General features: G+C 37.2%; 1 non-coding gene across 1 annotated transcript; it reads left to right on the top strand.

Moving 5' to 3' along the window:
- The first annotated feature begins 3,329 nt into the window (after nucleotides 1-3,329).
- On the top strand, nucleotides 3,330-3,461 carry LOC138072084 (small nucleolar RNA SNORA51). The gene has a single exon (XR_011144235.1). It is a non-coding gene; the product is annotated as a small nucleolar RNA SNORA51 (small nucleolar RNA).
- Nucleotides 3,462-21,327: the final 17,866 nt, after the last annotated feature.

The raw sequence follows: 21,327 nt of genomic DNA, 5'->3' as shown, positions 1-21,327 counted from the left end.
AAAGGCCATATATGACAAACCCATAGGAAATATCATTCTTATTTGTGAGAATGAAAGCACTTCACCTAAGATCAAGAATAATACAAAGATGTCCACTTTCACCACTTTTATTCAACATAGGTTTGGAAGTCCTAGCCATCACAGTCAGAAGAAAAACAAGTAAAAGGAATTCAAATTGGAAAAGAAGTGGTAAAACTATCACTGTTTTCCAATGACATGATCAGTTCAGTTAAGTTACTCAGTCATGTATGACTCTTTGTGACCCCATGGACTGCAGGATACCAGGTTTCTCTGTCCATCACCAATTCCCGGAGCTAGATCAAGCTCATGTCCATCAACTTGGTAATGTCATCCAACCATTTCAACCTCTGTCATCCCCTTCTTCTCTTTCAATCTCTCCCAGCATCAGGCTATTTTCCAAGGAAACAGTTCTTTGCATCAGGTGGCCAAAGTATTGAAGCTTTGGCTTCAGAATCAGTCCTTCCAATTAATATTTAGGGTTAATTTCCTTTAAAGTGGACTGGTTTGAACTTCTCGCTGTCCATGAGATTCTCAGGAGTCTTATCTAACACCACAGCTAGAGAGCATCAATTCTTTGGAACTCAGCTTTCATTATGGTCCAACACTCACACTTTTACTACCGGGAAAAAAAAAAAAAAAAAGTTTTGACTAGACAGAACTTGTTGGAAAAGTAATGCCTCTGCTTTTCAATATTTTGTCTAGATTAATCATTGCTTTTCTTCCGAGGAGCAAGCATTTTTAAATTTCATGGCTGCAGTCACCATCTGCAGTGATTTTGGAGCCCAAGAAAATAAAGTTACTGTTTCCATTGTTCCCCCATTTATTTGCCATGAAGTGATGGGACCAGATGTCAAGATCTGAATGATGAGTTTTCAGCCAGCTTTTCCATTCTTCTCTTTCACTTTCATCAAGAGGCTTTTTAGTTCTTCTTTGCTTTCTGCCATAAGGATGGTGTTAGCTGCATCTCTGAAGTTATGTTTCTCCCAGCAATCGTGATTCCAGCTTGTGCTTCATCCAGTCCTGCATTTCACATGATGTACTCTGCATATAAGTTAAATAAGCAGGGTGACAATATACAACCTTGATGTATTCTTCTCCCAATTTTGGACCCATCCACTGTTTCATGTCCAATTCTAACTGTTGCTTTTTGACCTGCATACAGGTTTATCAGGAGGCAGGTAAGGGAGTCTGTTATTTCCATCTCTTGAAAGTTTTTTCCACAGTTTGTTGTGATCCACACAGTCAAAGGCTTTTGTGTATTCAATTAAGCAGAAGTATATGTTTTTCTGGATTTCTCTGGCTTTTTCTATGATCCAACAGATGTTGGTAATTTGATTCCTCTGCCTTTTCTAAATCCAGCTTGAACATCTGGCAGTTCTTGGTTCACGTACTGTTGAAGCCTACCTTGGAAACTTTTGGGCATTACTTTGCTAGTGTGAGATGAATGCAATTATGTGGTAGTTTGAACAACCTTTGTCATTGCCTTTCATTGGGGTTGGAATGAAAACTGACCTTTTCCATTCCTATGGCTACTGCTGAGTTTTCCAAATTTGTTGGCATATTGAGTGCAGCACTTTCACAGCATCATCTTTTAGGATTTTAAGTAGCTCAACTAGAATTCCATCACCTCTACTAGCTTTGTTCATAGTGATGCTTCCTAAGGGCCACTTGACTTCACATTCCGTGATGTCTGGCTCTAGGTGAGTGATCACACCTCCCACATTATCTGAGTCATTAAGATCTTTTTTGTATAGTTCTTCTATGTATTCTTGCCAGCTCTTCTTAGTATCTTCTGCTTCTGTTAGGTCCATACCATTTCTGTCCTTTATTGGACAGATGACATGATAGTATATATATACAATCTTGATGATGCCACCAGAAAAATATGAGAGCACATCAATGAATTTGTTTATATTGTAGGGTACAAAATTAATGCATAATAATATTTTGCATTCCTATATGCTAATAACAAAAGATCAGAAAGTGAAATTAAGCAAACTATTCAATTTAAAGTTTCATCAAAATGAAATTTCTAGGAATAAATCTACCTAAGGTAACAAAAAAATCTGTATGCAGAAAACTATAGGATATGGATGAAAGAAATTAAAGATGATACTAACAGATGGAGATATACATCATGTTCTTGGATTGGAAGAATCAAGTTTGTCAAAATGAATACATTACCCAGAGCAATCTACAATGCAATCTGTAGCATATCATCAATGGCATTTTGCACGGAATTAGAACAAAAAATTTGCAATTTGTATGAAAACACAAAAGACCAAAAATAGCCAAATGAAACTTGAGAAAGAAAAGCAGACTAAAAGAATCAGGTTCCTTGACTTCAGACTACACTACAAAGGTACAATTATTAAAATAGTATGGCACTATCACAAGAAAATGGAAACATAGATCAGTGGAACAAGATAGAAATTGTAGAGATAAACTGGAGCACCTATGAACATCTTATCTATGACAAGGAGGCAATAATGTACAATGGAGAAAAGACAGTCTCTTCAGTAAATGCTGTTAGAATAAATGGACAGCTACACACAAAAACTAATGAAATTAAAATAGTCTCCAATATCATACACAAAAGTAAACTTAAGTTGGGTTAGAAACCTACATGTAAGGCAGCATACTATAAGATTCTTATGGGAAAATAATGGCAGAACACTGTGGCATAAACCACAATAAGATCTTTTTGATCCACCTCATAGAGTAATAAAAAATAAAAATAAACAAATGGAACCTATTTGAACTTAAAAATTGTGCACAACAAATTAAACTATTTGCATAATAGAAAGACAACTCTGAATGGGAGAAACAATTTGCAATTGAAACAATTAACAATGAGTTAATCACCAAAGTATACAAGTGGCCCATGTAGCTCAATAAAACAACAACAACAACAACAACAACAAAAAACAACCCTATCAAAAAATGGGCAAAAGATGTAAATATACATTTTCCAAAGAAGACATACAGATGGCTAAAAAGCATATGTGAAGGTTTTTACTTTCAGTAATTATTAGAGAAATGCAAATCAAAAACTGCAATGAGGTATCTATCACCTAACATCAGTAAGAATGGCCATCACCATAATATTTACAAAAAAAAAAAAAAATTCTGAGAGAATCTGGAGAAAGGGCACTGTCTTATGCTGTGGGTGTGAATGTAAATTGGTACAGCCACTGAGGAGAACAGTATGAAGATGCCTTAGAAAACTAAATGTAGAGCTGCCATTTGATTTAGCAACTGGGTATTTATCTGGATAAAACCGTAATTCAAAAAGATACATGCACACCAGCTTCCTGATGCTTACCACAGGCTGTATTCTTACACTGTATAGAAAGAGGAGGCAGAGTAAACCCACCCCATATACACCTCAGGCCAGGAAGGCCCTGTGCCTTGTCTGTATTGTGATTGGGAGGACATGGAGCAGAGGGAAAGAAAAGAAAAAAAAAAAAGATACCTGCACCCCAAAGTTCATTGCTGTACTATTGACAACAGCTAGCACATGGAAGCAACCTAAATGTCCATCAACAAATGAATAGATAAAGACAATTTGGTACATATTTGAAATGAAATATTACTTAGCTTTAAACAAGAATGAAATAATACCATTTGTAGTAACACAGACAGGCCTAGAGATTGTCTTGCTGTGTGAAGTCAGACAGTTCAGTTAAGTCATTCAGTCATGTTTGACTCTTTGCGACATCATGGACTGCACAATGCCAGGCCTCCCTGTCCATCACCAACTCCTGGAGATTACTCAAACTCGTGTCCATTGAGTAGATGATGTCATCCAACAATCTCATCCTCTGTGGGCCCTTTCTCCTCCCTCCTTCAATCTTTCCCAGCATCAGAGTCTTTTCCAGTGAGTCATATCTTCACATCAGTGGCCAAAGTACTGGATTTTCAGCTTCAGCATCAGTCCTTCCAATGAATATTCAGGACTGACTTCCTTTAGGATTGACTGGATAGATCTCCTTGTTGCCGACGGGACTCTCAAGAATCTTCTTCAACACCACAGATGAAAAGTATCAATTCTTCGGTGCTCACCTTTCTTTATAGTCAAATTCTCACATCTATATAAGACTACTGGAAAAACCATAGCTTTGAATAAATGGACCTTTGTTGGCAAAGTAATGTCTCTGCTTTTTAATATACTGTCTAGGTTGGTCATAAATTTTCTTCCAAGGAGCAAACATCTTTTAATTTCATGGCTGTAGTCACCACCTGCAGTGATTTTGGAGCCCCCCAAAATAGTCTGTCATTGTTTCCACTGTTTCCCCATCTCTTTGCAATAGATGCCATGATCTTAGTTTTATGAATGTTGAGTTTTAAGCCAACATTTTCACTCTCCTCTTTCAGTTTCATCAAGAGGCTGTTTAGTTCTTCTTTGCTTTCTGCCATAAAGGACGTGCCATCTTCATATCTGAGGTTATTGAGATTTCTCCCAGCAATCTCAATTCCAGCTTATGGCTCAACCAGTCCAGCATTTCTCATGATGTACTCTGCATATAAGTTAAATAAGCAGGGTGACAATATAAATTGCCTTGAAATACTCCTTTCCTGATTTGGAACCAGTCTGTTCTTCGTTACCCAGTTCTAACTGTTGCTTCTTGACCTGCATACAGATTATCAGGAGGCAGATCAGGTGGCTTTGACATAGTCAATAAAACAGAAATTGATGTTTTTCTGGAAATGTTTTCTTTTTTCGTGGTACAACAGATGTAGGCAATTTGATCTCTGGTTCCTCTGTTTTTTTAAAAATCCAGCTTGAACATCTGGAAGTTCATGTTGAAGCCTGGCTTGGAGACTTTTGAGTATTACTTTGCTAGCATGTGAGATTACTGCAATTGTGCAGTAGTTTGAGTATTCTTTGATATTGCCTTTCTTTGGGATTGGAATGAAAACTGACCTTTTCCAGTTCTGTGGCCACTGCTGAGTTTTCCATATTTGTTGGCATATGGAATGCAGCACTTTCAAAACATCAACTTTTAGGATTTTAAATAGCTCAAATGGAAATCCACTAGCTTTGTTCATAGTGATGCTTCCTAATGCCCACTTGACTTTGCATTCCAGGATATCTGGCACTATGTGAATGATCACACCATTGTGATTATCTGGGTTGTGAAGATCTTTTTTGTATAGTTCTTTGGTGTATTCTTGACAACTCTTAAAATCTTCTGCTTCTGTTAGGTCCATACCATTTTTGTCCTTTATTGTGCCCGTCTTTGCATGGAAATTTATTTTGGTATTTCCTATTGTCTTGAATAAGTCTCTAGTCTTTTCCATTCTATTGTTTTCCTCTATTTCTTTGTATTGATCACAGAGGAAGGCTTTCTTATATCTCCTTGCTATTCTTTGCAGCCCTGAATTCAAATGGGTATATCTGTCCTTTTCTCCTTTGCTTTTTCTTCTCTTCTTTTCTCACCTATTTGTAAGCCCTCCTCAGACAACCATTTTGCCTTTTTGCATTTATTTTTCTTGGGGATGGTCTTGATCACTGCCTCCTGTACAATGTCATTAACCTCAGCCCATATTTCTTCAGGCAGCCTTTCTCTCAGATCTAATCCCTTGAATCCATTTGTCACTTCCACTGTAAAATAGTAAGGGCTTTGATTTAGGGCATACCTGAATAGTCTAGTGGTTTCCCCTACTTTCTTCAATTTAAATTTGAATTTGGCAATAAATGTTCTGAGCCACAGTCAGCTCTCAGTCTTGTTTTGCTGACTGTAGAGAGCTTGTCCATCTTTGGCTGCAAAGAATATAATCAATCTGATTTCACTATTGACCATGTGGTGATGTCCATATGTAGAGTCGTCTCTTGTGTTGCTGGAAGAGGGTGTTTGCTATGGCCAGTGTGTTCTCTTGGGAAACTCTATTAGCCTTTGCCCTGCTTCATTCTGTACTCCAAGGCCAAATTTGCTTGTTACTCCAGGTGTTCCTTGACTTCCTACTTTTGAATTCCATTTCCATATGATGAAAAGGACATCTTTTTGGGGTGTTAGTTCCAGAAAGTCTTGTAGGTCTTCACTGAACCATTCAACTTCAGCTTCTTCAGCATTACTGATCAGGAAAGACTTGGATTACTGTGATATTCAATTGTTCACCTTGGAAATGAACAGAGATCATTCTATCATTTTTGAGATTGCATCCAAGTACTGCATTTTGGACTCTTTTGTTGACTATGATGGCTACTACATTTCTTCTAAGGGATTCTTGCCCACAGTAGTAGATATAATGGACATCTGAGTTAAATTCACCTATTCCAGTCCATTTGAATTCACTGATTCCTAAAATGTCGATGTTCACCCTTGTTATCTCCTGTCTGACCGCTTCCAATTTGCCTTGATTCATGCACCTAACATTCTAGGTTCCTATGCTATATTGCTCTCTACAGCATCAGACTTGACTTCCATCACAGTCCCACCCACAACTGGGTGTTGTTTTCGTTTTGGCTCCATCTCTTCTTTCTTTCTGGAGTTATTTCTCCACTGATATCCAGTAGTATACTGGGCACCTACCGACCTGGTGACTTCATTTTCAGTGACCTATATTTTTGCTTTTTCATATTGTTCATGGGGTTCTCAAGGCAAGAATACTGATGTGGTTTGCCATTCCATTCTCCAGTGGACTAAGTTTTGTCAGAACTTTCCACTATGACCTATCTGTCTTGGGTGACCGTACACTACATGGCTCATAGTTTCATTCAATTAGACAAGGCTGTGGTCCATGTGATCAGATTGGTCATTTTTCTGTTATTGTTTTTTTTTTTTTAATTTTATTCTGTCTGCCCTCTGTTTGAGAATGATAAGAGGCTTATGGGCACTTTCAGATGGGAGAGACTGACTGAGGGGAAACTGGGCCTTATTTTGATGAACACAGCCATGCTTAGTAAATCTTTACAGTTATTTTCTGTTGATGAGTGGGGATGTGTTCCTTCTCTGTTGTTTGACCTGAGACCAAACTATGGTGGAGGTAAAGAATAAAACGTTGACCTCCTTCAAAAGGTCCCATGCAAGCGCTGCTACACTCAATGCCCCCAGCCCTGCAGCAGGCCTCCATTGACCCACGCCTCCACTGGATACTCCTGGACACTTATGGGGAAGTCTGGGTCAATCTCTTGTGGGGTCTGACACCATAAATTAGACAGAGTAAGACAGATATCACATGATATTGCTTATATGTGAAATCTAAAAAATAAAGTTTCAAAAGAGTAAGTTCAAAAGTACTTGTTGATAAACAGAAATAGAGTTACAGATGTAGAAAACACAATAACAGTTACCAGTGGTTGGAAAATTCTCAGATTGTAAATGACATATACATATTACTATATATTAAGTGGATAATTAATAAGGAGATACTGTATAGCACAGGGAACTCAATATTCTGTAATGGCCTATATTGGAGAAGAATGTAGAAACAGTGGATATATGTATAACTGATTATCACTTTTCAGTACACCTGAAACTTACACAGCATTGTAAATCAGCTATACTGTAACAAAAATTTTTGCAAATTATTGAGTAGTAAAAACAGTAAAGACATGTTGCTCACAAAGCATGGATCATCAATTCTGTGAAAAATGTGGAAACAGCTCTGTGATTACATGGCATTCTAGGTCAAATAACAATGTAAGACTTTATACGTGTATAACTAGTTGTATGCATATTCTGCATAGGAATCATGACTATTTAGTACACATACTAGTGATTATAAATGGTTAGCAGTAACATGTAGAAACCACAGTTAGTAGTTAAAATTGTTCTCAAAGGCTAGACAGTAGTTACAAGTCATTATTAGAAATAGTTAGTACTCATGAGTAATAAACAGAACCATTAATAGTTGCAATTAATAATAGTTACATAGTAGCTGTTATTAACTGTATATCCATAGTCATAACTAACCATAACTAGCAATGTAAAAACTTTAGCAAATGTAATTTTAACTAATCACAATTCAATAAATATTAGTAACCATCAATTTAAATAACCATAACTATAACTTACCTTAACAAGACCCATAACTAACTATAACTTGTCATAACCATCATGCTCATGCTCAGTGGCTTAAATCATGCCTCTTTGCAGCCACAGGGACTTAGCCCACCCGACTCCTCTGTCCATGGGATTTTCCAGGCAAGAATAATGGAGAGGGTTGCCATTTCCTTCTCCAAGGGAACTTCCTGATCCAGAAATCAAACCTATATCTCCTGTGTCTCCTGCCTTTGGCAGATGAATTCTTTGCCACTGAGCCATCTGGGAAGCCTGATAATCATATCCATAATCATAACTTTATCTCAAGCACAAAAATTGATGATATAGAAATTGACTACCAAAATATTTCTTGAAAGTGTTAGTCACTCAATAGTGTCTGACTCTTTGTGACCCCACGGACTATAGCCCACCAGGCTCCTCTGTCCATGGAATTCTCCAGGAAAGAATACTAGAGTGAGTTGCTATTCCCTTCTCCAAGGCATCTTCATGACCCAGGGTTCAAATCTGAGTCTCCTGAATTGCAGACAGGTTATCATCTGAGCCACGAGGGAAGCCCAAAATACTTCTTAAATTATATTTAAATGAATTTGATGCTGAGAGGTAGGAAAGTAGAAATGTAGGGGACAAGACAATATTGAAACTTTGGGAAGGCTGGAATGTATATAGTGTGTAGGTTTTTTTTCTTAATTAATTGAAGGGATGATATTATTCTTCAAATTTGTGTTTGTAAATTTTAATTTTTTATACAATTTAATTGGTAATGCTCCATTCACAGTTATTACAAAATATTGTCTATATTCCCTGTGTTGTACAATACATCCTTGAGCCTAACTTACATCTAATAATTTGTACTTCCCATTCCCCCCTCCCTATATTGCCTGCTCCCTACACTGATAACCATTGGTTTGTGCTTTATATCTGAGTCTTCTTCTTTTTTGTTACATCCATGAGTTTGTTATATTTTTTAGATTCCAAGTTAAAGTGATATCATACAGTATTTGTCTTTCTCTGAATTATATCAGTTAGCATAATGCCTTTCAAATCCATCCACGTTTCTGCAAATGACAAATTTTCATTCTTTTTTTATGACTGAGTAACATTCTGGAGTATGTATGTATGTGTGCATATGTATATACATTGCTATATATGCATGTTACTATATATGACTTCTTTTTATATATTCATCTTTTAATGAACACTTAAGTTATGTGGCTTCCATACTTTGGCAATTATAAATAATGTTACTATAAACATTGGGTTACCTGTATCTTTTCAAATTATTGTGTTTTTTTTTTTTTTTCCAGAAAACATATACTTCTGCTTTATTGACTATGCCAAAACTGTTGACTGTGTGGATCACAACAAACTGTGGAAAATTCTTTTTTTCCCATTACATCTTTTTTTTTTTTTAATTTTTAAATATAAATTTATTTATTTTAATTGGAGGTTAATTACTTTACAATATTTATCGGTTTTTCCATACATCAACATGAATCAAGAATTGGGATTGCTGGACTGTGAAGAAAGCTGAGTGCCAAAGAATTGATGCTTTTGAACTGTGGAATTGGAGAACTCTTGAGAGTCCCTTGGACTGCAAGGAGATCCAACAAGTCCATTCTGAAGATCAGCCCTGGGATTTCTTTGGAAGGAATGATGCTAAGGCTGAAACTCCAGTACTTTGGCCACCTCACGCAAAGAGTTGACTCATTGGAAAAAACTCTGATGCTGGGAGGGATTGGGGGCAGGAGGAGAAGGGGACGACAGAGGATGAGATGGCTGGATGGCATCACTGACTCGATGGACGTGAGTCTGAGTGAACTGTGGGAGTTGGTGATGGAAAGGGAGGTCTGGTGTGCTGCGATTCATGGAGTCACAAAGAGTCGGACATGACTGAACGACTGAACAGACTGACTGAACTGATTGTAGCTCTATTTTTAGTGTTTTTAAGAAGCTGCATACTGTTTTCCATGGGATTTGCCTGTGGTTCAGTGGTAAAGAATCCACCTGCAATGCAGAAGATTCTGGTTCAATACCTGTCTTGGGAAGTTCTCTTAGAGGAGGTTATAGCAACCCACTCCAGTAAAATTGCTTGGAAAATTCCATGGACAGAGAAGCCTGGAGGGCTAGAGTCCAGAGGATTGCAAAAAATCAGCTACGACTGAAGTGATTGAGCATGCAAGCCTGCACATACTGTTTTCCACAGTGACTGCACCAATTTATATTCCCATCAACAATGTTCAACGGTTCTCTCTCTTTTTTTTTTTTCTCATCCTTGTTAATATTTATTATGTTTTCTTTTTGATGATAGTCATTCTGACGGGTGTGAGATAAAATCTCAATGTAGTTTTGATTTGCATTTCCCTGATGATTAGCAATATTGAACATCTTTGCCTATACCTGTTACCTATCTGCATTTGCCTTTTGGAAAGATGTCTATTAAGTTTTTCTGCTCATTTTATAATCAAATTGATTTTTTAAAATTTTTAATTGTATGAGCTGTTTGACTATGTGGGGTATTGATCCTTATCACTCATATTATTTGCAAATATTTTCTCCCATTCAGTAGGCTGTTTTTTCATTTTGTTAGTGGTTTTCTTGGCAGTGCAAAAGCTTTTAAATTTCATTAGGTCTCATTTGTTTTGTTATTTGTTTTAAATATAATTTTTTTTATTTTAATTGGAGGCTAATTACTTTACAATATTGTATTGGTTTTGCCATACATCAATTTGATTTTTGCTTTTATTTCCTTAATGTTAGGAAATTGATCTCAAAAATATTTCTATGATTTATCTCAAAAAGTAGTCTGCATATATTTTCCTCTAGAAGTTTAACAGTATATGACCTTACACTTAGGCTTTTAACCTATTTTGAGTTTATTTTTGTTCAGTTCAGTTCAGTCACTCAGTCGTGTCCGAGTCTTTGCGACCCCATGAATCGCAGCATACCAGGCCTCCCTGTCCATCACCAACTCCCAGAGTTCACTCAGACTCACGTCCATCGAGTCAGTGATTCCATCCAGCCATCTCATCCTCTGTCGTCCCCTTCTCCTCCTGCCCTCAACTCCTTCCAGCATCAGAGTCTATTCCAATGAGTCAACTCTTCACATAAGGTGGCCAAAGTATTGGAGCTTCAGCTTTAGCATCATTCCTTCCAAAGAAATCCCAGGGCTGATCTCCTTCAGAATGGACTGGCTGGATCTCCTTGCAGTCCAAGGGACTCTCAAGAGTCTTCTCCAATACCACAGCTAAAAAGCATCAATTCTTCAGCACTCAGCCTTCTTCACAGTCTAACTTTCACATCCATACATGATCACAGGAAAAACCATAGCCTTGACTAGACGGACCTTAGTCGGCAAAGTAATGTCTCTGCTTTTGAATATGCTATCGAGGTTGGTCATAACTTTTCTTCCAAGGAGTAAGTGTCTCTTAATTTCATGGCTGCAGTCACCATCTGCAGTGATTTTGGAGCTCAAAAAATAAAGTCATCCACTGTTTCCACTGTTGGCCCATCTACTTCCCATGAAGTGATGGGACTGGATGCCATGAACTTACTTTTCTGAATGTTGAGCTTTAAGCCAACTTTTTCACTCTCTTCTTTCACTTTCATCAAGAGGCTTTTGAGTTCCTCTTCACTTTATGCCATAAAGGTGGTGTCATCTGCATATCTGAGGTTATTGATATTTCTCCCAGCAATCTTGATTCCAGCTTGTGCTTCTTCCAGTCCAGCGTTTCTCATGATGTACTCTGCATATAAGTTAAATAAGCAGGGTTGCTCTAAACATCCTTGACGTACTCCTTTTCCTATTTGGAACCAATCTGTTGTTGCATGTCAAGTTCTAACTGTTGCTTCCTGACCTGCATACAGATTTCTCAAGAGGCAGGTCAGGTGGTCTGGTATTCCTCCATCTCTTTCAGAATTTTACTTTTGTATATGATGTTAAAAAATGTTCCAACTTCATTCTTTTACATGTGACTGTCCTGTTTTCCCAACACCATTTATTGAAAAGACTATCTTTTTTACATCATTATTCTTTTTTTTTTCTTTTATCATAGCTTAATCAACTATAAGTGCATGGATTTTTTTTTTTCTGGGCTCTCTATCCTATTCCATGATCTATGCACCTGTTTTTGTGTCAGTATCATAGTGTTTTGATTATTGTAGCTTTTTATTATAGCCTGACATCAGGGATCCTGATTTCTCCAACTCAGTTCTTATTTCTCAAGATTATTTTGTATATTCAGTACCTTTTCTGTTTCCATACACATATTTTATTTTTTCTGTTTTTTTTTTGTCTGTAAAAAACGCCATTAGTGTTTTGATAGAGATGGCATTGAATCTGCAGTTTACCTTGAATCTGTAGATTGCCATGTTAACAATATAGATTTTTCCAATCAAATAATATGGCATTTCTTTCTGTCTGTTTTTATCATCTTCAATTTCTTACTTCAGTGTTTTATAGTTTTCCAAATACAGCTCTTTTGCCTCAAGTTAGTTTATTCCTAGGTATTTATTCTTGCGATGCAATGATAGATGAAGTTATTTTCTTAATTTTTTCTTTGTATAGTGTGTTGTTAGTGTATAGAAATGCAATGAATTTTTGTACATTATCTTTGTGTTCTGAAACTTTATCAAATTAATTGATGGGCTCTAATGGTTTCCTGGTGGAATCTTTGTGATTTCCTATGTATAATATCAGGAATGCAAGAGTTTTTCAATATCCACAAGTCAATCAATGTGATACATCACATTAAAAAAATAAAAAATACAAATTATATGATCATCCCTAAATGAAGTGAATGCTTTTGATAAAATTCAGCATTCATTTATGATAAAAACTCTCCAGAAAGCAAGGATAGAGGGAACATACTTCAATATAGTAAAGGTTATATATGAGAAACCCACAACTAACATAATACTCAATGGTGAAAAGTAAGAGAATTCCCTCTGAAATCAGAACCAAGGCTAGATGTCTACTCTCACCACTTTTATTCAACATATTTTTGGAATTCTTAGCCACAGCAACCAGACAGGAAAAAAAAAAATCCATATTGTAAAAGAAGAATTAAACCATCATTATTTGCAGTGTGTCTGTTTTGTTTTGTTTTCTTTTTAGTTTCATATCACTACTATAATAAACTGCCAGAGTTGCATTTTTTCTGGATGTTTCAGATTAAAATCTGTGCTCCTTGACTTTTCAGATATCTAGAGGCTTTCTGTATTCCATGGCTGGAATATATTTTCCTTTTATCATTCCAATCTCGTGTGTCTATTGTCACATTTCCTACCACCATCTATAATGCTCCTCACCTTCTCTTATAAGATCACTTGTGTACATTTGGTCCATCTGGATTATCCAGGGTAGGATTCCCATCTCAAATTCCTTAATTATATCTGTAAAATCCCCTTTACCATATAAAGTAGTATTTTCACAGGTTCCAATAGCTTCTTTTGGTGGTCTTTAAACAATCTACCAAATTTCTGAGTCAGGGCTATGCCCTTTGGTAGGTGCTGCTGCTGTGAGGTCTACTGTCTGGCTAAACCAAAAATAAGGCAGCCAATATATATTGCCTGCTTTGTTAAAAGTTGCAAATCACCAACTACTTAGTAACAGATGAAGTTAGCGTAGGAAGAATGACTGCTAGTCCTAGGAGTAGGGCTTAGTTGAATGCTGACTAGTCAAGTGAACAAGCCTAAGAGTTGTATGGATGTAGTTAAGGAAGTAATAATGTTGACAGAAAAGCATTTCCCAGCCTAGGAAGACAGAAAAGACAAATACACATATAATTGAGTGCAGTGTTGAAAGAAGTTAATTTCTCCCCAACAACTCCATTTCTTTGTATATACTCAAAGAAATTGAAATAAACTATTGAAGAGCTACCTGCACTTAAATGTTCCTGAAGCTTTATTAACAATCACAAAGATATGGAAACAATTTAAGTGCTCATCCACAGATGAATGGATAATGAACATAATGAATATCATTTAGCCACAAGAAAGAATGACATGCTGTTATCTGTGACAACTTAGTTGGATTTTGAGTATATTATGATAAGTAAGATAGGGCAGAGAAACACATGTACTGTATGTCACTAATATGCAGATTCTAAAAAGAAAATAAAAGCATAAAAACAGAGAGTAAAATAGTGATTACTAGGGAATGAGAGATGGTAGGATAAGACAGATGCTGTATAATGGTATAAATGTAAAGTGAATAGAAAACAAGCACTAGATATAATGCACTGTATAGTGAATATATGCAACAGTATTGTTTTATAATCATAAAACCTGTTAAGACACTAGAATTTAATTGTCCCAACCACTAAAAAGAAAGGGTAGTTATGCAACCGATAAAGGTGCTAAATATTGCTACAATGGCAATTATATAGCAATATGTAAATTAGCATGTATCAAGTTAACATGTTGTACACCTTCAATTTACACAGTTATATGTCAAATATGTTTCAATAATCTTTTTAAATGAAATGTTTTTTAGTACCTAATAATAAGAGATGTGAAGTAGATAAGAACAAATAATTGATTCTACATAGATATTACTTTTCTCCTCATTGAACCACTTCAGAGTGCATTGGCTGTTCCCTTATCAGGAGACTGGCTAAGAAAACAATAAAAATAGTTTGTGACATTCTTACTATGCTGGAAGATAAATGACCAAAGGAACTGTTGCTTACTGTTCTCACTCAAGGCTGACTGGTGTAAGGTTGACTTTGTTTTTCTGGATGTGTGAACAGTCAAACAGCCATTAGCTTTTGTCTTCTCAATTTGTCTAGACCCTCTCTCTGTACTTTTTTTTTTTTTTTCTTTCTGTAACATTGTCTCACCTATGGGTGGCAGGTAAGCTTAGTAACTATAATTTAATTATAATCCTTCCCCTTAGTGGGAGCTTGAAACAACATTATTTTAGAGTGGGATGGACACATTTTATGACCTCATGTCCTCACTCAGTGTTAAAGTGAGCTGGTGTTGATATGAAATTGTATTTGTGACTACATCAATTATAACAGACACTGATAGGTATACCCGGAAAATGTCTCTATTTTTGCAAACACATGCTTGGGTTCAGTGCTTCAGATAAGGTAAATTAATTGCAAAGTTTTAAACATCAGGCTTACAATAGAATCAAAACAGGAATTTTCAACTACTTGGTAAGAGATGGAAAATAGGATGAGAAACAGACAACTAATGATTGAAGTATGGCCTGGAGGTGAAAGTTGAGAACAATATTCAGTGATCATGTGGTGAGATGAGAGCAAAATAGGATCCTCCTGAACCTGAAACTTGTTTGATGGTAGCCATTTTTGAGTTTGTCACCTTTGAGAGGGCTTGAATCTTTTGGAAATTAAATAAATTACATATTTAAGTATACATATCAGAAATACCTTCTGGACACCTGGCAAAATTTCTTTATATTGTCTGAGTGCAAAAGAAGAACTGTGAATAATGGAGTAGGTATTCAATTTAAATATACATACAGCACAAAGAACACTTAGAATTATGCAAAAAAGGAAATATCTAAACAAATGTGAGTTAATTGCCCCTGAAAATACTTAAGCAAAGACCACAGATAATCATCAGGGAATCTATAGATTGATTTAATGGTTAGATAGACATGACTTTTATAGTCTCTTAATTCTCAGACAATGTAGTTCTTAAGATGTACCTTTGATGAAAGTAAAATAATGAATTAACTAAGGCTGCATGTAGAGTCCACTAAATAACTTCCATGTCCCCATGTCCCACAGTTGTTTCTCAGACCTCTTTCTATCTGATTTTTCAGTATCAATGGGCACAGTTAATCACTTTCTACTTCCTGAAATGTTGTCTTTATCTGATTTCTGGGAAACTACTCTCTCTTGAATATCCTCTTACTGATTGTTCCTGCTTGTATTCCCTTTCTGGATCCCTCATCTTTCCAATTTCTAAGCACTGGAATGCCTTAGCCTTGTATCCTTGAACCTAAGTTATCTCATCCAGGACCATGTCATTAAATTTCATCTATATTCTAATGCATCTAGGATTAATAGTTCATGCTCAGACTTTTCCCTGATCTTCTGATTCATATATCCAGTTACTGAGCACATCCAGCTGCATATCTTGGATATCTTCAAAGTAAAGTGCCTGAGGCAGAGTGCTCAGGGCTGGTGCACTGGGATGACCCAGAGCGATGGGATGGGGAGGGAGGTGGCAGGGGTTTTCAGGATGGGGAACACATGTGCACCCATGGCTGATTCACGTCAATGTATGGCAAAACCACTATAATATTGTAAAGTAATTAGCCTCCAATTGAAATAAATACATTTTTAAAAAACAAAGTGCCTTTTAACTTCAAAGAATATGAACTATGCACACTTTTCCTTGTTTATCACATTAAATGAGGCTAAAAAACCTGAATATTGTATACAAAACAAACATAAGAAGATTTGTAATGGTGAAAAAAAGAATGTAAATCTGCTAGGAGTCTCAGGATTTGAGGAAACCACATGGTGGAGAGTTCCTTTATTTTATTTTTATTTTTTGCTTCATATAGCCTACATTAGGAGCTGAAAAAAGCAGTAGTCTGGAAACAGCAACAGGAATAGAATAAAATATGCTTCAGCAAATTCTTGTTCTATTTAGCCAAATAACCAGGAAAGTGGCAGCCTAGCAAAAAAAGAAAATATTTAGACAAGTAGTCACTGTACTCTAGTAATTGACAGAGAGAAAAAAAAAAAAATCCTGTAGGCCTAGCCTGTCTGCTCAAGCCAAAGTCAGGCAGGAAGTCAAGAATTCCTCTCTCAGTAAGTTATATTGAGGAACTAGTTCAGTTGATAAAGAATCTGTCTGCCATGCAAGAGACACGGGTTCATTTCCTGGGTTTGGAAGATCCCCTGAAGAAGGAAATGGCAACCCACTCCAGTATTCTTGTATGGAGAATCCCATGGACAGAGGAACTTGGCAGGCTACAGTCCATGGGGTCATAAGAGTCAGACACGACTTAGCAACTAAAGGGAGAGAAAGAAAACACACACACACACAAATATACACAAGTGGTTAATGAAAAGAAATGTGCTTAATAATGACTTGAATCACTGTAGATACAAAGTTAACCACTCATGCTTATTGTGGTTTAAGTCCCAGGCCCTAATTTGAGGTTAAACAATATATTTCCTTAGCTGTGACAATAAGAGAACCATGAACAATTTTTGAAAAATTCAAACATCTAGTTCTCATTTCTTTCAAAAGAGTCGATGTAACTTGTTCCTTCACTTATTTCCATGTTTCAGAAAATCCTTTAAACATTCTTGAAGCTTTGTCCTCCTTTAATATTATCTTCTGAGTTGCAATAAATACTGGTGAATATCCTTTATTTTGATAAATCTTTCTCTGAGGAAAATAAATCTGAATTTTTGGAAAGTGCTAAATTGAATTTAGAGATTAATATGTGGATTATTTAACTTATATGCAGAGCACATCATGAGAAACGCTGGACTGGAAGAAACACAAGCTGGAATCAAGATTGCCGGGAGAAATATCAATAACCTCAGATAGGCAGATGACACCACCCTTACAGCAGAAAGTGAAGAGGAACTAAAAAGCCTCTTGATCACAGTTAAAGAGGAGAGTGAAAAAGTTGGCTTAAAGCTCAACATTCAGAAAATGAAGATCATGGCATCTGGTCCCATCACTTCATGGGAAATAGATGGGGAGACAGTGGAATAAGTGTCAGACTTTATTTTTCTGGGCTCCAAAATCACTGCAGATGGTGACTGCAGCCATCAAATTAAAAGACGCTTACTCCTTGGAAGAAAAGTTATGACCAACCTAGACAGTATATTCAAAAGCAGAGACATTACTTTGCCGACTAAGGTCCGTCTAGTCAAGGCTATGGTTTTTCCTGTGGTCATGTATGGATGTGAGAGTTGGACTGTGAAGAAGGCTGAGCACCGAAGAATCGATGCTTTTGAGCTGTGGTGTTGGAGAAGACTCTTGAGAGTCCCTTGGATTGCAAGGAGATCCAACCAGTCCATTCTGAAGGAGATCAGTCCTGGGATTTCTTTGGAAGGAATGATGCTGAAGCTGAAACTCCAGTACTGTGGCCACCTTATGTGAAGAGTTGACTCATTGAAATAGACTCTGATGCTGGGAGGGATTGAGAGCAGGAGGAGAAGGGGACGACAGAGGATGAGATGGCTGGATGGCATCACCGACTTGATGGACATGAGTCTGAGTGAACTCTGGAAGTTGGTGATGGACAGGGAGGCCTGGTTTGCTGAGATTCATGGGGTCGCAAAGAGTCAGACACGACTGAGCAACTGAACTGAACTGAACTGATGTGGCTTCCCACATAGTTCAATTGTTCAAGAATCCATCTGTAATTCAGGGGACACTGGTTTGATTCCTGAGTTGGGGAGATCCTCTGGAGAAGGGATAGGCTACCCATTCCAGTATTCTTGGGCTTCCCTTGTGGCTCAGCTGATAAAGAATCCACCTGCAGCGTGAGAGACCTAGATTCAATCCCTGGGTTGGGAAGATCCCCTGGAGAAGGGAAAGGCTACCCACTCCAGTATTCTGGCTTGAAGAATTCCATAGACTTTATAGTCCATGGGGTCGCAAAGAGTTGGACACAACTGAGCAACTTTCATTTTCACTTCATGTTAAATCATATGTGAGATCAAGCTGAGTAACACAGTATAGGTCAAAAATAAAGTGTTAGCAGAAAATGATGTTAATGCATTTTTGGCTCTGGCTGTGATTTCCAAAGCAAAGTTTGGAAAGGCATATATGTGTAGCCTTCAGAATGACTATGAAAAGGACAGTAAAAAGTTTTATTTTTGTCTTTGTGTGTATGTGCATGTTTCAAACTCCTTTATACACATCAATTATTTCTTTACAGAGTCCTCTCTTTCATTGCAGCATTGAATCTGCACACACAAAAAATATACTGTGGATAGAATAAAATATTCTGCTATGAAGATACTCCTTAAAGCAGATTTGCACAATTTATAATATTCTTTCTTGCCATTTTTTCTCCATATAAGCACATAAACATGAAATTAACACTTTTTAAAGTATCTTGTATTTGGACAAATTTCAGTGCTAGCATATACTTATGCAGTCTTTGGAAAGAAATAGGTCATTTGTTTGTGTCTAGAACTTTCAGACTCTTGAGAGTCCCTGGGACTGCAAGGAGATCCAACCAGTCCATTCTGAAGATCAACCCTGGGATTTCTTTGGAAGGAATGATGCTAAAACTGAAACTCCAGTACTTTGGCCACCTCATGAGAAGAGTTGACTCATTGGAAAAGACTCTGATGCTGGGAGGGATTGGGGGCAGGAGGAGATGGGGACGGCCGAGGATGAGATGGCTGGATGGCATCACTGACTCGATGGACGTGAGTCTGAGTGAACTCCGGGAGATGGTGATGAACAGGGAGGCCTGGCGTGCTGCGATTCATGGGGTCGCAAAGAGTCGGACACGACTGAGTGACTGAACTGAACTGAGAAATTTCAGACACTAGTAGTATCTGCTTATCAGAGAGTATTGCTTTTAATTCCATGATAATTCTGTTTCCTATCATTGTTCCTATAGATAAAATTTATTTTTTTGAGGTGGTGTTATAAAACATTTGATTATTTTCTATTGAAGTCTCCCTTATAACAAGATAGAATGAAATTTGTCTCCTTCTGACCAGAAGAGGGCACTAATGGTTCTCAAGTCATGAGCTCCAGGGTAAAGAACTGAAGGGAATGTTAAAGGGTTTTTGTTGTTGTTGTTTGTTTGTTTTCGTTTCCAGCACTTCAGCAATCTCTCACTATCTGAAACTTAAATTTATTATACTATAAGGAGATTAACAGGAGAATTAGACAGGAGCTAGGCATTTATTAACACTTCTGCACGTCAATTATGAGAACAAATTTTTGCCTGACTAATTAAGACTTCAGTCATGTGTATATTTGCTAGAATGGAAATCAGGTTATATCTCAGAGGCTCCCTGAAGCTACAACTTGTTTTGGAGAGATTGAGAAAACCAGTTTGGAAACATTCTATTCTTAGCTATACCAACTGACAGGGTGATTCAAAATATTTTGTAAATAAATAAATCGTACTGAAGTTTTCCCTGGTGGCTCCGTGATAAAGAATCTTCCTGCCAATAGAGGAAAACCAGGCTTGACCCCTGGATCAGGAAGATCCCTTGGCAAAGGAAATGCCAACCCTCTTCAGTATTCTTGCCTGGGGAATCCCACGGTCAGAGGAACCTGGCAGGCTACAGTCCATGTGGTTGTAAAAGTTTGACACAACTTAGTGACTAAATAACAACAAAATCATATCCACCTTAATTATTAGGCAGGATTTGAATATTTAGCTATGGTGATTTTTTTTTATTCTGATTATTTGGAATTATTAATCTCTGGTTTGACAACATTTGAGACTAAATTGGGCAAGAAAGAATTGGAATTTTATTTTAGAAAGCAACTCCTCTGTGATTCATATGTTCCATATGAATTGTCCAGGACCACACTTCTAAATAGACACCAAAATCAAGGTGCTTTTTATTTACTGACTCTATTAACAGAGGGAAGATTCCCCCATCTCAGTCAACACAGAATTGATAGGGTCATCACAGGGCAGCAGTAAAGTAGACAAGTGGCCAGGTGCTTGAATTCAGAGAGCAAAAAGTCCTCCTGAACCTAAATAGTTCCTCATAATTACAATCACCCTTTTAAGGAAAGCCTTATCTAAAATCTATGTGAAAAAAAAATAAATAAAATCTATGTGAAAATGAAAATATTTTACCCGAGAGAATGTAATAGCTTAATTAATGGTACAGTCTGACAAGCTCCTGAAATAGTGATCTATAATTTTGTTCTTCAGTTGCTCAGTCTTGTCTGATTCTTTGCCACCCCATGGGCTGCAGCACAGCAGGCTCCTCTGTTCTTCACTATCTCCAGAAGCTTGCTCAAACTAATGTCCATTAAGTCAATGATGCCATCCAACTATCTCATCCTTTGTCACCTGCTGGGGTCCAGCCCCAATGGATCCAGGGAATTTGAAGTGGGGATGGAGTCGGAGTCTGGGAAAGGACTATTTAATTAGAAATATAACAGAGATTAGGAAAGAATAGTATAGTAGGAAAATTAGTGGAGAAAATAGGCTGAATAACTTGGTTTATGCAGAAAACTAATACAACCTTGAGACAAGAGGTTTGCACCATCTACGTTAGGCCACCGGCGCCCGCTTGAATAGCAGAGGGTGCCCCACCTTGGGCTCCCTCTCGCGTGGGTCTTAGAAGCCAGGGCA

This window comes from Capricornis sumatraensis, chromosome X, assembly GCF_032405125.1.
Source record: "Capricornis sumatraensis isolate serow.1 chromosome X, serow.2, whole genome shotgun sequence".
In the NCBI taxonomy this organism is placed as follows: domain Eukaryota; kingdom Metazoa; phylum Chordata; class Mammalia; order Artiodactyla; family Bovidae; genus Capricornis; species Capricornis sumatraensis.
The sequence above is the reverse complement of the archived record's forward strand: the minus strand, read 5'-3'. Positions and strand labels throughout refer to the sequence as shown.